This window comes from Eubalaena glacialis, chromosome X (assembly GCF_028564815.1).
Source record: "Eubalaena glacialis isolate mEubGla1 chromosome X, mEubGla1.1.hap2.+ XY, whole genome shotgun sequence".
NCBI lineage: Eukaryota > Metazoa > Chordata > Mammalia > Artiodactyla > Balaenidae > Eubalaena > Eubalaena glacialis.
The window spans coordinates 84,705,587-84,728,005 of NC_083736.1; positions in this window are offsets into that span (position 1 = coordinate 84,705,587).

A 22,419-nucleotide genomic window follows, 5' to 3' on the forward strand; every position below is an offset into this window, starting at 1 on the left:
GATATATGTCATTATATATTTGTCAAAATCCATAGGCTGTAAACACCAATAAACTATAGACTTTGGCTACTGTTGTGTCAATGTAGTTTCACCAGTTTTACAACTGTACCACTAATGTGGGTTGTTGATAGTGGGGGAGGTTGTCTGTGGGTAAATGAGAACTTTCTGTATTTTGTGCTCAGTTTTGCTATGAATCTAGAACTACTCTAAAAAGTGAAGTTTACTAATTAAAAAATACATATTTTTAAAAAGTATTTCTATCAAATATTTTTAAAGTGCTTTGCTGTACAGAAAGAATTTGATGTAGCTATAAGAAATGGTTTAGTTATTATGGTAAATGGTTAAACAAAGTGGTTAAGAGCACAGATTCTGGAGCCAGACTCCCTGGCATAAATCCCAGTTCTATTACTTACTAGCTACATAATTTTGAGCAAATTATTTATCTCTTTGATGGTATCACTTTTTCATACATAAAACAGGGATAATAAAAGTATCTTACCTCACAGATTCGTTGGGAGCATTACATTAGTTAATGTATGTAAAGTTCTTAGAATAGAACCTGGCCCAGAGAGTAAGCATTCAAATAAATATTAACTTATTATTTTATATACATATTCAAACACTTTATTGAATTTTTATAAAATAATGTTAGCAAAATTATAAAATTCTTACCAAAGTTATTGGCAATCTTTCTTTTTCTAAAAATCATGTTTGAAAAATAAATAAATAAAAAGCATGTTCATTTGTATAACAATCTTTCTGAACTGGATATAAACTCACAATACACCTCTTATCTCACCTTTTAACCACATCATCTGTTTTACAGATTCCCTACATGTCACACTCTACCTTATCAAAATTCCTTGCCTATAAAAAATCTAAATTTTATTCTGTTATTTAGATATGATATATATTTGCAACTATTTTGTATTTCTTTTTCTGTTATGTATTATAAATCAATTTTCATAAGTAGAATTTTATAAAGAAAAAGAAAGTTCATCTATTAAATATGCCTTGAGGAAGTTGAAGAACACAGTATACTTGCAAGGTCACATTAAAAGTTTGGGATGTTTAAGGTCAGAGCTTGGAAATTGCAATTAACTTTTTAAATGGCATTTTGTGCATGTGTGTGTGTGTGTGTGTGTGTGTGTGTGTGAATAGAAGAGGATAAAATGACAAAATCTAGGGAAAATGTCTAGTATAGAATGGTCATAAGATAATTCATGCATTCAACATATAATTTGAGTGTGTTTTATGCAAAATGTCTATTGAATAAAGTATAAATACATGAATGAATGAATAAATGAATGAAACCATTTATCTACCAGCTGTTCTGGAAAAGTAATAAAACATGCAAGGCAAACCCAAGAATTTTGGTCAATAAATCAAGCAATATTTGCTCAAAAGACTGAATTTTGGAAATATAGTCTTCAAAATTGTCACTTTTCTACATGACAAAGAGGAAAAGAAATGTTGACTTGAAGGTGTACTGTGGAATTGGGAGAGTGAAGTTGATTAAGTAGAGATTCAGAAAACATACAGCTTTTCAAGTTTGCGTAAACAAACTCCTTCACCTACTTGAGTGATTAATTTCAAGAGATCCATCAGTTCCCAATGTTTTCCCTTCTTCCTCCCCAGTTCTTCACTTCAGTTTGAAAGCTGTTTGCCTGAGCATGCACAAAGTGCTTGGCATGGCAGTTAGCAAGAAATGGTTATATTTACAGATCACAGAGATGGCATACTCACTGCCCAGGAGGCTGACTCTACCAGGAAAGAGCTTGTTGTCCAGATGTCAGCTTATGTGAAGATGGTTGATATGTGTGGTTATTTGTGACTATTGAGTCCTGCTCTATTGTATCATAAATAAGTTGCATTCCAACTAGTTGCCAAAAGATTATATGGGAAACTTTCTCTAATTTACTTGAAAATAAATAAATAAAATTACTTAAAATTCTGTGTAGGAAATTACACAGAAACTTAGAAATAAAAAAGAATGAGTTTTTAATCATTTACTCATATTTGGAAAAGAAGAACCAGAGTGACATAGGGAAAAATGATGGACAAGATCATAAATAATTCAATGTATGTTTACTGAGCATGTAATTTGTGCAGAATTTTGAAGTAAACAATGTGAGGATAGAAAAGAAATATATAGCATTTATTCCTATTCACAAGGCACTGGTAGTCTTGTTGGAGAGCTAAATGAAAGAGTCAGTAAAGGTGCTAAATCATATATATCCATATGCCAAACTGTTCTGTGTAGGTTATATGTGTCCTGAAGCATCAAGGCAGGGACAGTTCAATATTGACTTCAAGTTTAGCTTCAAAATCAAGGAAAGCTTTATGCAAGGCTCACGGTAAATCAGTTTCTGTTTTATTCTCACTTGTTGATCCATAATTCCAAAGAACACCAAGGAAATTTGTCATTTTCCCTTTCATTAAGTAAAAACACAAATGATAAGAAAAAGCCTTATTTAAGATTATAATGAGTTACCAACCAAACTATGCTAAAAATAGAACAAAGTGGACACCATTATTACTAAACTGCCAATAATTTTTGGTAGTAATAAAAAAGAGTTACAAAAGTCCCAACTTCTCCAAGTCCCTCTAAGCCTGCCCTCCATCTCACATTCGAAATAAATATGAAGTTCTTATTTGCTATTTGTTTCAACAACACCTGTGCAGTAACACCATAAATCATTACCTCTCTTGTAATGGTGATTTACCTTAAAGAAAAATAGTGATAATGACATCCACTGGAAAGAAAGGTTGACTCAAATACTATAGTGAACAATTAAAAAGGGTTTGTTAACTCTTCTCTAGCATTGATCCACAGAGGACAGCATCATACAAGGACATTCAGATCCTAGGGGAAAAATGACCAGAAGTTTCTCTGTTGGAAAAGTTAAAAAAATAATTTTTGCTATTTCTGTTTACTTTATTTCTGACCATTTCCACTGAATAACAATTTATGCTAAAATAGTAATACTATTCATTTTTCTTTCTGTATTAAGAGAAAGTTAGTTGTGCACATGACCATGTGCATATATGTGTGTATAATGTTAGTTGTTTATATCCAAGGACATTCACTTGCAACAATAGCAAAATATGTTTACCTTAACAAAAAGAAGAAAAGGCTTATCTTTGAGGAATTAATTGAATAATGAGCTCACAAGTATGAGAATTTTGCTTCATATGAGGAACAAAATAAAAATTGTAACAGGGGCCATTATTTCATTTGGATTCTGGTATCTTATTTAAAAATAGAATGAAACAACAACAAAAATTTCCAAGTAGTCACAGGAAACTAAAGGGGGATTTCAAAAAGCACCCAAACATTACTTATCCAACAACATTGACAACAAATTCTGCACCTTAAAAACTGTAAAAATTTATAATCCAACCAATCTCAAACTTTCCTATAAATGTTACAGCTTTTCAACTTTTCTGAGAAGGTTTGTTTTTTCAGTAAGCAATTTAAAACCTGTAAATATGTCTTATCTATTATTTCTAAGTTTTTAATAGTAAGATTTCTAACAGACCAATTGCTACAATGAATGATTTAGGGAGAAGTCTGTAATGTAACAAATAGTGCTAGATTCGCTCAGAACCATATATAATACCCCACTCTTTTGTGTCCTTATAAATTAACAATTGTTTAAAGATCCAAGCTCCAGAAGATCTTAACTGATATAACTTAAACCTTCTTATTTAATATACTTCAATTACACATAAAGTATAGAGATTAATTACAAAAAACCTACTTACCCACTACCCAGCTTTATCAAATCTGAATATTTTGCTATATTTTCTTCACATGTGTTTTTAGTAAATATGTATTACAAATACACTGAAGCAGGCTGTGCAGTCTTCACTGGCCTATTCCATCTCTCCCTCACCAATGGTAACTACTATCCTTTATTCAATGTTTATCATTCCGAGACATGTTCTTATACTATTAATACTTATGTATCAGTTAAAATATGTAATTGTTTCCTTGTTTTACACATTTTATAGGAATGACATCAGCAAAACGGTGGTATAGAAATTTCTAGCTCTCATCCCCTCCTAGAAACATCAACTTGAACTCCCATCCATGTACAAAAATACTTTCACAAGACCTAAGGATTTCAGGTGAGAGATTACAGCACCTGGGTGAAGCACAGAAATAAGAAAAGATGCATTGAGGAAAATAAGAAAGATATACTCACATTGCCTTCATCATCCGTCCCCCAAGACTAGGTGTACCAATGTGGAGAGAGGCACTCTCCCCATGGGAGAAGAGTGAAGTGAGCACCTGACTTCACTGCAGATCTCAGTGGCTTCCTGCCCCAGCACTAGGCCAAATCTCATGGCCTTAGTTTCATGGTTTCAGCAAGCTCCCATGAACCTAGGCCCTCGACCAAACCTAGTGCCTGCCAGCTTCCACGACCCCAGGAGGAACCCCCAGCACCAGGCTCCTGGCAGGCTACTGTGAACCCAGACCCCATGCTCACCCAGGTGCTTGGCTCCAGGCAGCTTCTGTGGCACCAGGCTCCTTGAATGCTTCCATGAACCCAGGCTCTCAGTCCATGCCAGCACCAGCTGCTTCCCATGGTCTCAGGTGGCTCCCATGACAGCAAGCTCCAAGTGGACTCCAGCAAACCCAGGCTCACAGCTCACCCCAGCATTGGCTGGCTTTCATAGCCCTGGGTGACTCCTGTGGTTCCAGGCTCCCAGAAGGCTCCTGAAAACTTAGGCCCCCAGCTCATCCAGGTGCCTGCTGGCTCTATTAGCCACATGCAGCTATCGCAGCCCCAGGAGGCTCCTGCAAGCTCAGGCAGCTTCTGTGGCACAAGGCTTCTGGGGCCTCCCATGAACTCAAGCTTTCAGTCCACCTCAGCACCAGCTGGTTCCAGTGGCCACAGGTAGCACTGGCTCCAGTTAAACTCCAGCAAACCCAGGCTCCAAGCCCACCTCAGAGTTGGCTGGCTCCCATGACCCAGGTGGCTCCTGGGAACCCAGGCTCCTGGTGGGCTTCTGCAAATCCAGACTCCAAGTTCACACTGGTGCTGAGTGGCTCCCTTGACACACGGTGCCCTACGAGCTCCCATGAACCCAGACTTCCTGCACATTCCAGTGCTCACTGGCTCCCATAAACCCAGGAAATCCCTGTGGCCTCTGGTTCTCAATTAGTGGGTCAAAGAAGAAATCAAAAGTGAAGTAAAAAAAAATACTTTGAAACAAATGAAAACTGAAACACAACATACCAAAGTTACATTAAGAAAAAGGAAAGATCTCAGATTAAGCAATCTAAGTTTTCACTTCAAGGAAGTAGAAAAAAAAAGCTAAGGCAAAAGTTTGTAGAAGGAAGGAAATAACAAAGATCAAAGAAGAAATAAATGAAATACAGAATACAAAAAATATGTAGAGATATCTATGAAACTAAGAGCTGGTTTTGTTAAAAAGATAAACAGAATTGACAAATCTTTAGCTACTCTAAAGAGAAAAAGAGGAGACTTGAATAAATAAATATAGCAAAAATAATATAACAAAATTGAAACTAATCATATCAATATACATGAATGAGATTAACTTACTCATTAAAAGAAAAAAGTATCAATTTAGTTCATAAGCAAGACCCAAATCTGCAATAAACAAGAGAAACAAACATTTATATCAATATCATGATACTCTATATATCATTTATTTTTGCTGAAACTTACATTTTAAAGTTTTAACCATGTGTGTATATGCAGCTCTAGTTTGTCATCATAACTTCTATTATAGTTCCACAGTATGAATATAATACAGTGTATTTTCCTAATGTAGGCGTTTGTTATTTCAGATAATGCACCACTACAAAACTACAAGTAGTGCTACATAGAATATATTTAGAAATAGAAATGCTGGGTTGAATGGTGAGAGCACCTTCAAATTTACCAGATGTTGCAAATTTGTTCTAAATACTGCACATATACGTCTGATAGCCATGCCGGAAAATTGCAATTTTTTTGCATCCTTGCCTGATTTCTTTTTGCCAGAAACTTTTTACAATTTGCTTGGTTTGTAACAATATCTCACTACAGTTTAAATTATGTTTTCTTGATTATTGGTGAGGCTGAGTATATTTTCATATATTAATTGACTATTTAGATTTCCTCTTCTGTGAAATACCTACTTAAACTTGCCCATTTTTCTACTGATTTTTTTTGTTTCTATTACTGATTTATAAAAGTCCTTTATATATACTAGATACTAATCCTTTCTTGATTATATGTCTTTGAAATGTCTTTTCTCAGTCTATGACTCATTTTTAATGAGTCTTTTTACAGTGGTTTTCTCTTTGTAAATGAGAGCTATTTTTAAAAAGTAGTCAAATATAAATATTTTTATATCATATTTAATACATTCTTCCCTATCTTGAGACCATAAAGATACCCACCTTTTTTCCCTAAAACTATTTGACTTTTCTTTTTTGAATGTAAATCTTTAAACCATATGCTATTTACTGTTATGTATGGTATAAGTTGAGTTCTAATTTCATTTTTTCTTGTGGATACCCAGCTACTTCAGTGTCATCCTCTCCCTAATCTGAGCAAATATTTTTAAAATATTAGTTCATTCTCACACCAGGCTTTATGTAACACACCATAAAAATTATTATTTGTATAGATTGTAAATATTTCTCTAAAAGGAGATTTTAGTCTACCTTTTCATCTCTATTTTATATTCACTAAAATGATCTTTTCAGCATCCAATTTTGACATTGTTTTATTATAAATTATGTCTTTTAAACTTTTCCCATCACATTTTACATATAGCTAGCTATAAGACAGAATAGACTTAGCCAGACATTCCCTGCTAGATTTACAATCCATGTTATGTTTCTCAACAAAGACTACTTTAAAATGAGTTATTTGGCTTATTTTTTTCCTCCCCGTACTCTTCTTCATTATTTACTTAAAATCTGTATTCCTACTATTCCATGATCCTTATCTCCTAAATTGCCTTTCATGATTACATTTGCAACAACCTCTTCTCTAATAGCTAAAGTTCTGCTTTTTTGTTCATTGTCTTACACGTCTTCCTAATTTAGAATCTGTCCAATTAGATAACTTAACTACCCATTGTCATCCTTTACTCATACAATAGTCAGCTAAAAATATTTTATGGTGACCATTTGAATGTGGATTGTAAATGTGCACAACCTAGACACATAAGATCTAAATATTCCATCAAATTTTCCTAATGAGTTTTTCCCATTGATTTCATTTGTAAGAGCAGCTATCATTATATAAAATCCTGTTTTCTGGACTGTTACTGAGAAGGGGTTAGATCAATATGCTTTGTTCCTTATATACTTTACAATTCCTGCCTTACTCTTTTTTTTTTCTTATAAGTATAAAGCAGAATGCTCTTTTAAAATATCAACTTACTACACTGATATTGTATGAGAACCACATTGTAAAATACCTAGAAGAGCCAAAACATGTACTTGGCCTTGGACTCAACTCTAACTTAAACAAAATGCTCTCCAAGAGAAAGAGCAAAGACAGAAACCTAGTCATGGAAATTTTCATTTAATGTTCCTCAAAAGATTACAGGAGATTCCTTAGGAGCAGAAGCAAATTATGTTGATTGGGAAGAAAGAGACCAGGATAGCTTGCACAGAAGCCAATATATTTAAAATGCATGTCCAAGGGATGGGTGGAGAGACACACAAACAAGCACAAATACAAGAAAGTAGAGCAAACCCAAAGGAGGGTCTGATAAAGGCAAAACTCCGCATGGCTAAAGATTTTGGAAAAGTGTGAAAAACCAAGATAAAATGTTTTTATTTTTGCAATGAAAAAATGAAAGAAGATAGAGATGCTGATTGAGATGGATAATTTAATGTGAATAAATTATCACATTAGGCAGGAAGGCTTATTTTGTTCACTGAAGTATCTTCAGCATTTAAAAGAGTACTTAGCACATACTAGGTGTTAAATAAATATGTATTAGATGAATGAATGAATTAGGAAGCAGAAATGCTCTAGCTACTCAGTTCTTTTTATGTATCCATCAGTGATCATTATTGGCTGGAAAAGGACAAATTTAAATATGAAGGAATTAAAATGTAATGAAATTTCTTACAGCTCTAAATAATGTTAACACTCCTAGCTTGATGAATTTTTTTAGATCCCTGAACACTATAATGATTTACAGGTGAGATTGTTTATTTGATATCCATGATCTTAGAAGAATCCTAGAGAATAAGATTAATACCAAAAGAAAGGACAAGGAAGAAGAGAAACTATAAATGAGTGAGCTTGACATCAATCCCAGAAAAATATTTTCAAATGGATGGCTCTTGTGTAGTTAGTAAAGACAGAGAAAATCACTCAAAGCTGACATGAGTTTAAAAACCAAAGCCACATACCTTACCAAACTCATTGAAAAATAAGGTCATTAGACTGATAATAAATCAGAGGATCCCCTTGGCTATAATATCTCTAAATGTCAAGAAAACATTTGATGTGATAGTGTTTTAAGATATCCTTTAGTGTAAGATATAGAAAAGAGGGCATTGAATAAATTGATAAAATTTTAATTAAATACAAAGAATGCAGACTAGTACATAAATGCCATTGTTTTTATTTTACCTTGTGTTCTTTTGTTTGTTTATATATATATTATATATATATAATATATATATATATATAATATATATATATGTAGTGAGGGGACTGATGGCATGACACAGAGCTCTATTCTTGACTCTGTCTTACGCACTTTTTAAACTCCAGTACTTAAACGGGAACATAAGTGCCTGATTTTTAAATTGGTTCAAGTCAAGAATCTAGAAGTGATATCAAATAAATTAGAGGCAAAATTACAATGCAGAATAATTTTTGTAGGCTGAAAGGATAGGCCATACAAACAAAAAGAAATATGATAGGGGTAAAGCTCTGTACTTAAGGTCACAAAACCCAAGAGGAGAAAGTATTTTGAGAAGAGATTGTACAACTATTTTGAATGAGTCTGAGATGTGAGGTAAAGTAAATACTGAATAATGTCACTAGATTTAGCTCATATTACATTAGCGACCTTAGCAAGAGATTTTTTGGTGGCATGATGAGTGTGGAGTGTTTTGTACTGTCAAATTATGGTCACTAAAATTTATAGTAATAGTTGCAATCCTGTCTCACCCTTTATTTGTCCAGTAAAGTCAATGTTTCTTCTCTCTACAAGCAATGTACTCTCTAGTTTATCTGTAATACCCCCTTTTTTTCTAGCTTCCTACTAGTTTATAACTCATCCTCATTGTTTATGGTATTTCAATGTGCCCTTATATTTCTACTCTAAACATTGGCAATGAAGGGCTTGAACTGTAAGGACAGACATAACTGGTATTAGTCAAAGCTGTACCATTCTTAGTTGTGTGATTTTGAACAAGTTATTTAACTTTTTCTCCCTCATTGTTGTTATCTGTAACGTGGGAATAATATTAGTAATATATCTCCTATGATTGATTTCAAAGTATATAATACATGTGTAATGCTTGGTCCAGAACCTGACACATAATAAGAACTAAGTAAATGTGACTGCCATTATTATTGTCATCATCATTTCTATTGCTACCATTGTTATTATTAGATCAGAAATGCATCCACTAGTAAAAAATAAAGAACTTACTATTTTTAAAAAGAGCTTCTATTTAAGAAAAAATATTTGGAGTTTTGATCAATCTAGATCCTAGTATGAGTCAATAGTGTGAGGATCTACCCCAAAGCTATTGCAGCCTGGAACTTCAAACAATAAAGTGTAGAATTAAGAACAATGTAAGTGGCAAACCTCTGTTCAGGTCACTTCACACTTGACATTTGAATTAGTCTGCTCATTTCTGACTACCAAATATTAAGAGAGAAACTGTCAAAATTAGAAAGCTTCTAGGACACTATAACCAAGTATAAAAAGGTCTGAACAGAATGACATGTTGTTGAATAGACTGAGACTTCGAAAAAGCATAATTAGCATGAATATGATAACTATATTCATATTTTAAAAAGAGTTATCCTATGGAAGTGGTTTAAAAAGAAGAACTTCAAATTGTGCTTCTTAAAGCCTTAGATTTTGGGGGGAGGGATAAATTGGGAGATTGGTACTGACATATACACACTACTATATATAAAATAGATAACTAATAAGAACTTACTGTAGAGAATGAGCTCCCGAATATGGCTGCTGCCAGTGCACACGCCCCAGCCTGAGCACAGCTGGCCCAAATCTCCAAGGGACTCTCATAGAACAGCAGACTTGGATCTTGGACTGTGATTGTACCATCTCTGATATCTCCTGCCAACTGAATATATAACTTTTAGATCCATGAATGAAATTCACTGGACTTCTAGTCAACCTTAAAAATTTACCATGTAGCTGACAGGATCTTGGTGCTCCAGCCAGGTGTAAGGACTGAGACTCTAAGGTGGGAGAGCCGAGTTCAGGACATTGGACCATCAGAGACCTCCGGACCCCATGTAATATCAAACGGGTAAAGCTCTCCCAGAGATCTCCATCTCAATGCAAAAACCCAGCTCCACTCAACGACCAGCAAGCTCCAGTGCTGGACACCCCATGCCAAACAACTAGCAAGACAGAAACACAACCACACCTATTAGCAGAGAGGCTGCAAAAAATCATAAAAAGTTCACAGACACCCCAAAACACACCACTGGATGTGGTCCTGTCCACCAGAAAGACAAGATCCAGACCCACCAACCAGAACACAGACACCACTCCCCTCCACCAGGAAGCCTACACAACCCACTGAACCAGCCCTACCTACTGGGGAAAAACACCAAAACAATGGGAACTACAAACCTGCAGCCTGTGAAAAGGAGACCCCAAACACAGTAAGTTAAGCAAAATGAGAAGACAGAGAAAAACGCAGCAGATGAAGCAGCAAGATAAAAACCCACTAGAAAAAACAAATGAAAAGTAAATAGGCAGTCTACCTGAAAAAGAATTCAGAGTAATGATAGTAAAGATGATCCAAAATCTTGGAAATAGAATGGGGAAGATACAAGAAACATTTAACAAAGACCTAGAAGAAATAAAGAGCAAACAAACAATGATGAACAACACAATAAATGAAACTAAAAATTCTCTAGAAGGAATCAATAGCAGAATAACTGAGGTAGAAGAATGGATAAGTGACCTGGAAGATAAAATACTGGAAATAACTACCGCAGAGCAGAATAAAGAAAAAAGAATGAAAAGAATTGAGGACAGTCTCAGAGATTTCTGGAACAAATTTAAACACACCAACATTGGAATTATAGGGGTCCCAGAAGAAGAAGAGAAACAAAAAGGGGACTGAGAAAATATTTGAAGAGATTGTACCTGAAAACTTCCCTAACATGGGAAAGGAAATAGTCAATAAAGTACAAGAAGTGCAGAGTCCTATACAGGGTAAATCCAAGGAGAAACACACCAAGAAACATTAAACTATCAAAATTTAAATACAAAGAAAAAATATTAAAAGCAACAAGGGAAAAACAGCAAATAACATACAAGGGAATCCTCATAAGGTTAAGAGCTGATCTTTCAGCAGAAACTCTGCAAGCCGGAAAGGAGTGGCAGGACATATTTAAAGTGATGAAAGGGAAAAACCTACAACCAAGATTACTCTACCCAGCAAGGAACTCATTCAGATGCGACAGAGAAATTAAAACCTTTACACGCAAGCAAAAGTTGCGAGAATTCAGCACAGGCACACCAGCTTTACAACAAATGCTAAAGGAACTTCTCTAGGGAGGAAACACAAGAGAATGAAAAGACCTACAATAACAAACCCAAAACAACTAAGAAAATGGTAATAGGAACATACATATCGATAATTACGTTAAATGTAAGTGGATTAAATGCTCCATCCAAAAGACATAGACTGGTTGAATGGATACAAAAACAAGACCTGTATATATGCTGTCTACAAGAGACCCACTTCAGACCTAGGGACACATACAGACTGAAAGTGAGGGAATGGAAAAAGGTATTCCATGCAAATGGAAATCAAAAGAAAGCTGGAGTAACAATTCTCATATCAGACAAAATAGAGTTTAAAATAAAGACTATTGCAAGAGACAAAGAAGGACACTACATAATGATCAAGGGATCAATCCAAGAAGAAGATATAACAATTGTAAATATTTATGCACCCAACATAGAAACACCTCAATACATAAGGCAAATGCTAACAGCCATAAAAAGGGAAATCGACAGTAACACACTCATAGTAGGGGACATTAACACCCCACTTTCACCAATGGACAGATCATCCAAAATGAAAATAAATAGGGAAACACGAGCTTTAAATGACACATTAAACAAGATGGACTTAACTGATATTTATAGTACATTCCATCCAAAAACAACAGAATACACTTTCTTCCTAAGTGCTCATGGAACATTCTCCAGGATAGATCATATCTTGGGTCACAAATCAAGCCTTGATAAATTTAAGAAAATTGAAATCATATCACGTATCTTTTCCAACCAAACGCTATGAGAGTAGATATCAATTACAGGGAAAAAAACCTGTAAAAAATACAAACACATGGAGGCTAAACAATACGCTACTAAATAACCAAGAGACGACTGAAAAAATCAAAGAGGAAATCAAAAAATACCTAGAAACAAATGACAATGAAAACACGACCACCAAAAACCTATGGGATGCAGCAAAAGCAGTTCTAAGAGGGAAGTTTATAGCAATACAATCCTAAGTCAAGAAACAAGAAAAATCTCAAATAAACATCCTAACCTTACACCTAAAGCAATTAGTGAAAGAACAAGAACAAGAACAACAACAACAACAAAAACCCAAAGTTAGCAGAAGGAAAGAAATCATAAAAATCAGATCAGAAATAAATGAAAAAGAAATGAAGGAAACAAAAGCAAAGATCAATAAAACTAAAAGCTGGTGCTTTAAGAGGATAAACAAAATTGATAAATCATTAGGCAGACTCATCAGGAAAAAAAGGGAGAAGACTCAAAAAAATAAAATTAGAAATGAAAAAGGAGAAGTAACAACTGACACTGCAGAAATACAAAGAATCATGAGAGATCACTACAAGCAACTATATGCCAATAAAATGGACAACCTGGAAGAAATGGACAAATTCTTAGAAAAGCACAACCTTCTGAGACTGAACCAGGAAGAAATAGAAAATATAAACAGACCAATCAGAAGCACTGAAATTGAGGCTGCGATTAAAAATCTTCCAACAAACAAAAGCCCCGGACCAGATGGCTTCACAGGCGAATTCTATCACACATTTAGAGAAGAGCTAACACCTAACCTTCTCAAACTCTTCCAAAATATAGCAGAGGGAGGAACACTCCCAAACTCATTCTACGAGGCCACCATCACCCTGATAACAAAACCAGACATAGATGTCAAAAAAAAAAAGAAAACGATAGGCCAATATCATTGATGACAAAAGATGTAAAAATCCTCAACAAAATACCTGCAAACAGAATCCAGTAGCACACTAAAAGGATCATACACCATGATCAAGTGGGGTTTATCCCAGGAATGCAAGGATTCTTCAATATGCACAAATCAATCAATGTGATACACCATGTTAACAAATTGAAGGATAAAACCATATGATCATCTCAATAGATGCATAAAAAGCTTTAGACAAATTTTAACACCCATTTATGAGAAAAACCCTCCAGAAAGTAGGCATAGAGGGAACTTACCTCAACATAATAAAGGCCATATATTAGAAACCCACAGCAAACATCGTTCTCCATGGTGAAAAATTGAAACCATTTCCACTAAGATCAGGAACAAGACAAGGTTGCCCACTCTCACCACTATTATTCAACATAGTTTTGGAAGTTTTAGCCACAGTAATCAGAGAAGAAAAAGAAATAAAAGGAATCCAAATCGGAACAGAAGTAAAGCTGTCACTGTTTGCAGATAACATAGAGAATCCTAAAGACTCTACCAGAAAGTACTAGTGCTTCTCAATGAATTTGGTAAAGTAGCAGGATACAAAATTAACGCTCGGAAATCTCTTGCATTCCTATACACTAATGATGAAAAATCTGAAAGAGAAATCAACATTGTGAAAATGACTCTACAACCCAAAGCAATCTACAGATTCAATGCAATCACTGTAAATCTACCAATGGCATTTTTCACAGAACTAGAACAAAAAATTTCACAATTTGTATGGAAACACAAAAGATCCCGAAGAGCAAAAGCAATCTTGAGAAAGAAAAACAGAGCTGGAGGAATCAGGCTCCCTGACTTCAGACTATACTACAAAGCTATAGTAATCAAGGCAGTATGGTACTGGCACAAAAAACAGAAATATAGATCAATGGAACACGATAGAAAGCCCAGAGATAAACCCACGCACATATGGTCACCTTATCTTTGACAAAGGAGGCAAGAATATACAATGGAGCAAAGACAGCCTCTTCAATAAGTGGTACTGGGAAAACTGGACAGCTCCATGTAAAAGAATGAAATTAGAACACTCCCTAACACCATACACAAAAATAAACTCAAAATTGATTAAAGACCTAAATGTAAGGCCCAACACTATAAAACTCTTAGAGGAAAGCATAGGCAGAACACTCTATGACATAAATCACAGCAAGATCCTTTTTGACCCACCTCCTAGAGAGATGGAAATAAAAACAAAAGTAAACAAATGTGACCTAATGAAACTTAAAATCTTTTGCACAGCAAAGGAAACCATAAACAAGACGCAAGGACAACCCTCAGAAGGGGAGAAAATATTTGCATACGAAGCAATTGACAAAGGATTAATCTCCAAAATATACAAGCAAACTAAGTGTCCGTCGACAGATGAATGGATAAGATGTGGCACATATATACAATGGAATATTGCTCAGCCATACAAAGAAACAAAATTGAATTATTTGTATTGAGGTGGATGGACCTGGAGTCTGTCATACAGAGTGAAGAAAGTCAGAAGTAGAAGAACAAATACCGTATGCTAACACATATATATGGAATCTAAAAAAAAAAAAAAAAAAGGTTCTGAAGAACCTAGGGGCAGGACAGGAGTAAAGACGCAGACATAGAGAATGGACTTGAGGACACAGGGAAGGGGAAGTGTAAGCTGGGACGAAGTGAGAGAGTGGCATTGACATATATACACTACCAAACGTAAAATAACTAGTGGGAAGCAGCTGCATAGCACAGGGAGATTAGCTCAGTGCTTTGTTACCACCTAGTAGGGTGAGATAGGATGGGTGGGAGGGAGACACAAGAGGGAGGGGATATAGGGATAAATGTATGTATATAGCTGATTCACTTTGTTATACAGCAGAAACTAACACAACATTGTAAAGCAATTACACCCCAATAAAGATGTTTAAAAAAAAAAAAGAAGGCTCTTCTGTATAGCACGGGGAACTCCAGTCAATACTCTGTAATGGCCTATATGTAAAATGAATCAAACAAAAAAAAAAGAGCAGATGTATGTAAATGTATAACTGATTCACTTTGCTGTATCCCTGAAGCTAACACAACATTGTAAATCAACTATACTCCAATAAATTTTTTTTTAAAAAAGCCATAGCTTTTGTCAAAGAGGATTTTCAGTAAAAAGAGAGTAGTGAAGTTTGCAGACAAAGAAGCGCTAGGATTCCGATATCTTACTTCAACTAAATCCACTCTAGTGTCACCTGCTTTATATATTGAGCATCACAATAAGATTTAGGGAATGATATATAGAGGGGAGACCTATACTGGAGAACAAGAAAATAATCTGCATATTTCCCTCTAAGTTATATCTGATATTATGACAGTTTTTCCTGTCAATCTACTCTACAGATCTCCTCATTATGTTTTTTGTTTGTTTGTCTTGTTTGCTTTTTCCAACCATAAACAAGTAATATGATTTTATTTCTTTGGATTTACATTTCTAGTAGTAGCCCATTTAAGGAAATCATTGTTATCTTTCCCATTTGGTAAATATAAAACAATTTAGAAATAAAAATACTGTAAAATCTGAAGGTAAAATTGCATTAGAATTTAAAGATCAAATTAATTTGTCTATATTGGTATTTATACATTGAGAGATATTCCTTTACAATTTCATGGTAAAATTGTAAATGAATCCACAAACTAAAAACAATTTGCCTATGTGAAAAGCCAAGATGCTTTCTAAATCTTTAGAATAAAGCTAGTCTGACTTTGAGATAAAATTCTTTACTGTCTTCAATCAATACAAATGGTATTGAGGGGATTCCCTGGTGGTGCAGTGGTTAAGAGTACACCTGCCAATGCAGGGGACGCAAGTTCGAGCCCTGGTCAGGGAAGATCCCACGTGCCGCGGAGCAACTAAACCCGTTCGCCACAACTACTGAGCCTGTGCTCTAGAGTCGTGTGCCACAACTGCTGAGGCCCATGTGCCTAGAGCCCATGCTCTGCAACAGGAGAGGCCACCACAATGAGAAGCCCACACACCGCAACAAAGAGTGGTCCTTGCTCGCTGCAACTGGAGAAAGCCTGCTCACAGCAACGAGGACCCAATGCAGCCAAAAATATATAAATAAAATAAATAAATATTTTTTAAAAAAATGGTATTGAGAGGCAACATTGGTTTTAGAGTCCAACAGACCTGGGTTTGAATCCTAGCTCTTCCAATGCTTTGTATTGTTTCATTAGGCAGTTCACTTAATTTTCCATTCTCACATTTGCTCATCTGTAAAATGAGAATATCACCAATATTACCTATTTCATTGGACTGCTGTGAATAACAGACTAGATACCGCAGTAAACATGATTTATACTTTAAAAACTATCATGAAAATATAATATGATTAATACCACTTAAGCAGCAAAGTTTGATTTATGCAAATTCTGTTAAATGGCAAGCAAGAAAACAAAATGAAGATAGAAATATTCATCAATATTTTGAGTAGTATAAATCCAATCCAGTTGTTGGACCTAACTTCATCTCTATTTATTTTGAATCTGAGTTCATATTAAAGCAAGGGCATGACAGTCAAATGGATTTAAAATATTTAAATTACTTTCCGAATATACTAACCTCTATAATTCTACTAACTTTCAATAAAGAGATAATATTGCAAAGTGTTTTCTTAGGGTTAATGGGTAATAAAAACATGTGTGGTATTTTCCCTCTATAACAATGAGCTCTCGATGCTTTTTTTTTTCTTATTACAATGTTATTAAGGGACACAAGAGAGTCTCAATACAGTGGTTCTATAGAATAGTGATTTTTCATGAGGATGTCATAGACCCCAAGACAAAGTATTATCAATATATTGGTGTATGAAAGAATCCCAAAGATTTCTCTTCCCAAAGGTTCCTGGATTTTTCTATCCTGCCCTCATCCTGGTAAGAACTTAAACTTGTGTTGCCCAATATGACTAGCCACAAATTGTCATTTAATTATAAAGTAATTAATTAAATTTAAATAAAATTAAAAATTCAGTTCCTTAAACATGGTAGCAACATTTCAAGTGCTCATTAGCTGCATTTTCTTCATCATAGAAATTTTTATTACAGTACCAAAATAGACAGATTCTGTATAGAGTTTCAATAAAGTTTCAAAATTCAATGGGCATGATATCTGCAAGATGGTAGACTAGAAGTTGCCAGGCCCTTGTTTCTCCACAGAAACACCAAATTAACAACAAATATGGACCAAAGTAGCTTTATGAGAATTTAGAAACCAGGTAAAAACTTGGAACAACCAAGGAAATGCCTAACCAAAAAAAATCTATATTGAAAACAGTAGGAAATTTCATAGTGTTTTACCCATCCTTCCCACTGCCTCTAGTGCAGCACAGTGCTTTCGGGAGGAAGCTGCACAATTCCCAGTTCCTCTTTTGAGATAGAACGAAAAGAATGAAACTTGCTTACAATGTTCTGGCTTGTCTGGGGACAGCTCAGGGGACTGGTTTCTGTCTCCTGTGAGTCAGAGCACAGAATAGAATGTTGGCATAGTTTGGATATTAGGTCAGAAGCTGCTGAAAGAAGTGTCAGGCACCACAACACAAAAGCATTGCAAGGGAGATGCATACTTGTAGGCACCTAAAGACAAGAGATTACAGGCAGAGGAATACAATAGAACATGTACCCTGAGAAGAGGCAGGGATGAGATTCTTAGGGAAATTAAGACATGTAAAAGCAGCTATGTATAAAAAGTTGGAGTTAAAATCACATGCACGGCCCCAGGGAAGATGCAGCCTCAGGTAAATGGCTGAGAGGAACTTGAGCCTTCATGCTGAGATGATTAGTGAAGGTCTTCTGCTGCATAGAGCAAGTCTGCAAAGACTAAGAGAGGTCATTGTTTTCTCAAATACCAACTGTCAACAAAGGGTGACATACAAAGAAACAGGGAAACATGGCCCATGTGAAGGAGAAATACATTTTCAGAAACTGACCCTAAAAAGAAATAAGCCTTAGATTTATTTGACAAAAACTTCACAATAGTAATCTTAAATGTGCCCAATGAGGGGGAACATGGACAGACAAATCAGGAAAAGGATATATAAACAAAATGAGAATATTAGTAGAGAAGTAGAAATTATAAAAAAGAACCAAACAAAAATTCTGTGGCTGAAGAATGTAACTGAGTTGAAAAATTCACTAGAGATCAACACCAGATTCAAACAGACAGAAGAAAGAATTAGTACATATGAAGACAGATCATTTGAAACTATCCAATCTGAGGAGAAAAAAAAAAAAAGAAAGAAGAGGGTAAATAAAGTGTAAGGGACTTGTGAGACAGCATCAAGAAGATCAAAATACACATTTTCAGAATCCCAGATGGAAAAGAGCAAAAGGGGCAGAGATCTCATTTAAATAAATAATAGCTGAGAACCTTCCAAATTTGAGGAAAGACATGAATATTCAAATACAAGAAGCTCAATGACCTCCAAGTAGAAGAACCCAAAGAGACACACCCAGAGACACATTATAATCAAACTGTTGAAAATCAAAGACAAAGAGAGACTCTTGAAAGCAGCAGGAAAAAAGTGACTTGTCACAAACAAGGGGTCCTCAATAATATTATTAGTGACTTTCTCGGCAGAAACCTTATAGGCTAGAAGGCTGTTAAATGATACATTTAAAGTGCTGAAAGAAAAAATTTTCAACAGAGAATATGATATTTGGTTGGTAAAACTGTCCATTACCATTAATGCTGCCCTACAAGAAATGCTAAAAGGAGTCTTTCAAGTCGAAACAGCAGATGTAACTTGAATCATATGAAAATATAAAGTACTCTGGGAAAGGTTAATAGGTGGACAGGCATAAAAAGCTATATTATTGTAATTTAAGCTATATTATTCATAATTTTATTTTTTTATTATTTTATAGCATTTAAAAGGCAAAGGATAAAAATAATTATAAATCATCTATGTTAATGGGTACACACTATTAAAGACATAATTTGTGACATCAATAGCATAAAATGAGAGTGACAGAGATGTAAAGGAGTAGAGGTTTTGTATGCAATTCAAGTCAAATTGTTATCAGTTTATATTAGATTCTTAAATCTTTAGAAAGATTTATGTAATCCTCCTGGTAACCACAAAGAAAATATCTGTGGAATATACACAAATTAAGGGAATAAAAAATGTCAATACAAAAAGTCAAATAAACACAAAGGAAGCCAGGAAAGAAGGAAATCAGGTACAAAAAAGCTATCAGATATTCAGAAAACAAATAACAAAATGTAAAATTAAGTACTTTCCTATCAGTAATTATGTTATATTTAAATGGATTAAACTCCCCAATCAAAAGACAAAGATTGGCAGAATGGATATGAAAAAATAAACAATACCAAAGTATATGCTGCTTACAAGAGACTCACTTTAGATCTAAGGGCACACATAAGTTTAAAGAGACATACTGGAAAAAGATATTCCATGCAAATAGCAAACAAAAGAGCAAGGGTGACTATATTAATATTAGACAAAATGGACATTAATCAAAAAAAAAACAGTTACAAGAGGCAAAGAACATTATGTAATGAGAAAAGGGTCAATTCACGAAGGAGATATGACAATTATAAATATATGTGGTACAAATAACAGAACTTGCAGATATATGAAGCAAACATTAACAGAATTAAGGGGAGAAATACAGAATTCTACAATAATGGTAGGCAACTACTCTTTCATTAACAGATAGAACAACCCACACAGAATATTAATAAGGAAATAGAAGACTTGAACAACACAATATACAAAATTTTCCTAATAGATATGTATAGAATACTCCACCCAACAATATTAGAATGCATTTTTCTCAAATACACACAGGATACCCTCCAGAATAAACCATATATTAAGCTACACACAAGCCTTAATAAATTTTTAAAAGATTGAAATCATATAAAGTATCTTTTCTAATCACAGTGGGATGAAATTAGAAATCAGTAGGAGAAGGAAAATAGGAAAATTCACAAATATGTGGAAATTAAACAACATCTTCTATAACAACAAATTGGTCAAAGAATAACTCACAAGGGAAAGTACAAAATATCTTGAGATAAATAAAAGTGAAAACACAACATACTAAGAGAAAAATTTACAGCTGTAAATGCTAATATAAAAAAAGAAAGAAGATCTCAAATCAATGCCCTAACTTTATACATCAACTAGAAACTAGAAAAAGAACAAACCAAACCCAAAGCTCATAGAAGAAAAATATAATAAAGATTGGAGCAGAATTAAACAAAATAGAGAATAGAAAATCAATAGAGAAAGTCAATGATACCAAGAGTTGTTTCTTCTAAAAGATGAGCATATTTAAGCTTTAAGTGTACTGACCAAGAAGAAAAAGAGAAAAGATTTAAAAACTAAATCATATAGGGAAGTGGGAACATTACAACTGATTTCACAAAAATAATAAAGATTATAAGACAATACTGTGAACAATTGTACACCAACAAATTGTATAACATAGATGAAATGGATAAATTCTTAGAAACACACAAGCCACAAAGACTAACTTATGAATAAATAGAAAATTTGAATATATATGTAACCAGTAAGGATATTGAATCATTAATTAAAAAAAAGTCCCAATAAAGAAAATCTCAGGATGAAATGGCTTCATTGGTGAGTTCTACCAAATATTTAAAGAAGAACTAACACCAATCCTTCTCAATCCAAAAAGGAAATAAAAAAATAATTCCATTCACAATGGGATCAAAAAGAATAAAATACTTAGGAATAAGCTTAACCAAGAAGGCAAAAGACTCATACACTGAGAACTATAATATGCTGGTTAAAAAATTAAAAAGACACAAATAGATGGAAATATACACTATGTATACATGAGTTGGAACACTTAATATCATTAAGATGTCCATACTACCCAAGGTGGTCTACAGATTCAGTACAATCCCTATCAAAATCCTAATGGAATTTTTTTTTGTGGAAATAGAATAATCCATTATGAAATTCATATGGAATCTCAAGGTATATTGAATAGCTGATGTAATCTTGAAAAAGAAGAACAAAGGTGGAGGTCTCATACTTCCTGATCTCAAAACTATTACAAAGCTACAGTATTCAAAATAGTGGTACTAGCATAAAGACAGACATACAAACCAATGTAATAGAATAGAGAGTCAAAAAGTAAACCCTTGCATAAATGGACAAATGATTTTTGACAAGGATGCCAAGACCATTGAATAGGGAAAAGGCATTAATCTCAAAAAACGATGTTGGGAAAACAAAATATCCATATCCAAAATAATGAAGTTGGACCTTTACCTGACACCATATACAAACATTAAGTCAAAATGGGCTGAAGACCTAAAGATAAAAGCTAAAACTGTAAAACTCTTAAGAGAAAATATAGGGGGAAATCTTTACAACATTGGTTTTGGCAATGAGTTTTTTGGACATGTGACTAAAAGCACGGGCAACCCCTGAAAATAGATAATTTAGACTATGTAAAAGTTAAAAACTTTAGTGCATCAAAGGACACAATCAGCAAAGTGAAAAGACAGCCCATAGAACAGGAAAAATATTTGGAAATCATATATCAGCAAAGGGGTTAACATTCAAAATATATGATGAATTCCTACAACTCAATAGCAAAAAAAAAAAAAGTTTTTAAATAGGCAACAGTCTTGAATAGACATTTCTTCAAACGAGATATAAAAATGGCCAATAAGTACCTGAAAAATGCTAAGCTTCACTAATTATTAAGCAAATGCAAGTTAAAATCACAGTGAGATACCACCTCACACTCATTATAATGTCTACTATCAAAAAAAGATAAAATAACAAATGTTAATGAAGATGTGGAGTAATTGGATACCTTGTGTACTATTGTTGGGAATGTAAAAGTTGCAGCCACTATGGAATACAGTATGGTGGTTCCTTAAATTTTTTTAAAAATAGAAGTAC